Source organism: Prionailurus bengalensis, chromosome D1 (assembly GCF_016509475.1).
Source record: "Prionailurus bengalensis isolate Pbe53 chromosome D1, Fcat_Pben_1.1_paternal_pri, whole genome shotgun sequence".
Classification (NCBI taxonomy): Eukaryota; Metazoa; Chordata; class Mammalia; order Carnivora; family Felidae; genus Prionailurus; species Prionailurus bengalensis.
This window is the reverse complement of record NC_057346.1, coordinates 79,690,414-79,694,192: the sequence shown is the minus strand read 5'-3', so window position 1 is coordinate 79,694,192 and position 3,779 is coordinate 79,690,414.

Below are 3,779 nucleotides of genomic sequence, written 5' to 3'. Positions count from 1 at the left end.
AAATAAAAATAAAATACATATAAATAGCTTAACAAGAAATACTAAAAACATAAATGGAAAAGTTATATAAAACATTCCTGAAGTACTCAGAAAAAGAATTCATCAAATGAGAAGACTTATTAACATCCATAAACAAAAAAAAGAAAATTACAAAGATGTCAGTTTTCACTGTTATATTGTATTATATTATATTTGTTATATTATATTATATTTGAATCAGTCCCAGTAAGGTAACATCTCCACCCCCAGGATATTATGCTGAAGTGGCTTGTTTGCATGATTTTCTCTCTGCTATTCCATAAACTAATTGAGTGGAGTAAATTAGTCTTTTCACCTTTCATGACTATCACAGGATCAGTGACACAGTAAGCACTTAAATATCCATTTAATGAATAATTAAAGAAAAGTAACACTGGATTATACTGTATTTATTATTTTCTGTGATTTGATAGTTCAAAAAAGCCAGCTTGAATAGCGTGTATACTTAACGTTGAAGATTGTCATAACTTTGTACCATGTCTTCTTTTTAAAAAAATAATAAACATTTTGGATAGAAGGGAAAAAAGTTGCAAAAGTCTTACTAGTAATATATAAATTTCTTTCTCCCTCTGCCTCTCTCCCCTGCTTGCATGCCCTCTCTCACTATAATAGATAATAATAAGTAATAATAAGAAAAATATTGATTAGCAGAGAAAAAAAGTTGCAAAATTCTTACTCGTAAGAGATAGAGAAAGCATTTAGTGAGCACTGCAAACAGTGCTAGTGTGCAAATTACAGAGCAGTTACATGTTCTGTTTGATTTTATGCCTCTAAGCCATATATTTATTCAGCATATATTAACCAACTGCCCTTTCCCAGGATCTAGAGCTAGAAAGATAAAAACAGTCCATTATCTGAAGAAATAATCTTTTTCTCCCTGATAAATGTGGTCGTATTTCTATATATGTATAGAATATGTATATATATATGTGCAGATATACACATACACACAAAAATATACATATAAAAATATTCTATGTTGAGACCTCTTTTATAGGAAAACTATATAAACAATAATGGTATTGTAAATAATTTATATAATGACAGTAGAAGACTACAGAGTCCATCTCAGTGTATTAGAGTCAAAACGAAATTTAGCCCCTGGGTCTCTGTATGGCGTAAATCCACACATCATCTTCTAAAAAGTTAAGAACCTTGTGTTGGAGTGGTATGCAGGATTGTTAGGAAGAGAATTGCTTTCTCATTCAGATTCAAAGTATACAGAATAAGATCCTATTCTTTTGAATCAACTGTATTCGCATTACTTAAATGAAAATTATACAGTTAAAAGAGGTTGGCATATGTTCCTATGCTGAAGATCACATAAAAAATATTCTTAAAAAGTGATTAGTAAACGTGCATTTTCTACAAATACTGTAAATTCCATTTTCTACACATCTGCTTGATGCATCTGCTTCTCTCTCGCCATGATCTGACCACAGCCCATATCCCTCCACTCTCCAATTCACTTAACAAGCTCCAGCTGTACTGACTGTTCTCCAAAGCTCTACAGTGGTCTTAATCTTTCTTCCTATAATTAGCACAACGAGCAGAGAGCCAGTGTTCCCTCACTACTCTCAATCAAGGAGGAAAATTGGATTGAGAAGGGATTGGCAAGAATGTGTAGAAACAGAAGTGTTATAATTGAGTGAAATCTATGCCTACCCATATGCAAGGTACCTTCCAAAAGGCTCACTTTACTGAATTTACTCTTATCTATTGAATTTATGGAATACTCACCTGATTTGGGTAGCTATTTACTTATTGATTTACTTTTTATGGAAATATTCCCTTTGCTATGTTCTAAACCAAAAACGCCATGAACCAAATTACCCATGAACTGCTACTCCTGTGGTTTGAAGAAATCTCCGTTTTCCTGAAGTTCTGATATGACTGTGGGAGGGGCAAAAGGAGGGAAGATCTAAACTTTCTCTTTTCTATGGCTTGGAGTACATTTGAGAAAAGTGCACTGAGGGGACAAGGGAAAAACATCAGGCCACTGAAACTTTAATTTTTTTTAATGTTTATTTATTTTTAAGAGAGAGAGAGAGGAAGAGAGAGAGGGAGACACAGATCTGAAGCAGGCTCCAGGCTCTGAGCTGTCAGCACAGAGCCCACACGGCACAGGGCTCTAACTCATGAATTGTGAGATCATGACCTGAGCCGAAGTTGGACTCTCAACCAACTGAGCCACTCAGGTGCCCCCAGGTCACTGAAAACATTAAAGTCACAGTTGATTGTAAACTAAATTAGTCAACAAGGGGTTATGATCTTTCTACCTGGAGTTAAACCCTCTATAAATATGTCACAATATAATATTTAAGGATCTTTATCTCTCTCTCTCTCTCTTTTTTTTTTTTTTCCCTGCTGCTGGAGTGTCTCCTCCAGTGGTTATATTCTGCTCACTCCTGCTCTTACAACCTTTTCGGTTAAAAGTCTCAGCATCTCAGCAGTTCATCCACTGAGGGTACAAATCCCTTCTCCCACAGACCGGGGATCGAAAAACTGGAAGGGTCTGCTTTGAAATGGAAATGAGGAAAGAAGAAGATGAAGGAAAGGAAATAAGAACTGAAGGCAGTGCTTTCCAATTTTTTCTGTTGAACTACTGCTAATAGCAAGCAGACAGAAGTGGAGACAGACCCTCCCGTAAGTCTTAGGGCACAGCCTGAAGTTACCCATCTCAAGTACAGACTCCTTTTGAACTCTCAAGTTTAATCATTAAGAGAATTTGCATTCTGTTATATAGCATAGATGTTTATTTGAGCTTAAAGGATGGTTTAAGTATGTTCATTATAAATACATTGCCACCAATATCCTCCAATAAAATCTGAGATGAAAACATGGGGAGGTGCCCCATGTTTACTCTGAGATTTCTCTCACCTTCTAGTACCCCTTAGAATACTTTGGGGCGCCTGGGTGGCGCAGTCGGCTAAGCGTCCGACTTCAGCCAGGTCACGATCTCGCGGTTCGTGAGTTCGAGCCCCGCGTCGGGCTCTGGGCTGATGGCTCAGAGCCTGGAGCCTGTTTCCGATTCTGTGTCTCCCTCTCTCTCTGCCCCTCCCCCATTCATGCTGTCTCTCTGTGTCCCAAAAATAAATAAACGTTGAAAAAAAGAATACCTTAACTACTTGTCAAAGAGACAACCTTAGACCTCAGATCTAACCTGATTAAATAAAGGCTTGAATAGTTTTCCTGTTACTGAAACATCCTTAATTGCAAGAATATGTTCATTATATTTGTGTTAAAGTTATGCACTTATCTGATAGCTTAAACTGCCTTTTCAAATCCTTACCTTTTTTTGCTCGTGACATCTCACATGATTGTCACTTAAGGTAGAGTGGACACATCGAGGGGAGTTGGAGATAGTTGTAGTGACACCAAGACAGAGATAGAGACAGCTGTCTCTATCTCTACCAATGGCACCTGGGCGGCTCAGTTGGTGAAGCGGCTGACTTTTGATTTCGGCTCAGGGCGTGATCTCAAAGTCTGTGAGATCCATCCCTGTGTCAGTCTCAGTGTGGAGCCTCCTTGGGATTATCTCTCTCCCTCTTTAGATCTGCTTATCCCCTGCTTATTCTCTCTCTCTCTTTCTCAAAATAAGTAAATAAAACTTTTAAAATATATATATAGCGGGCACCAGGGTGGCTCAGTCACTAAGCGCCCAACTTTGGCTCAGGTCATGATCTTGTGGTCTGTGAGTTCAAACCCCATGTTGGGCTCTGTGATGACAAATCAGAGAC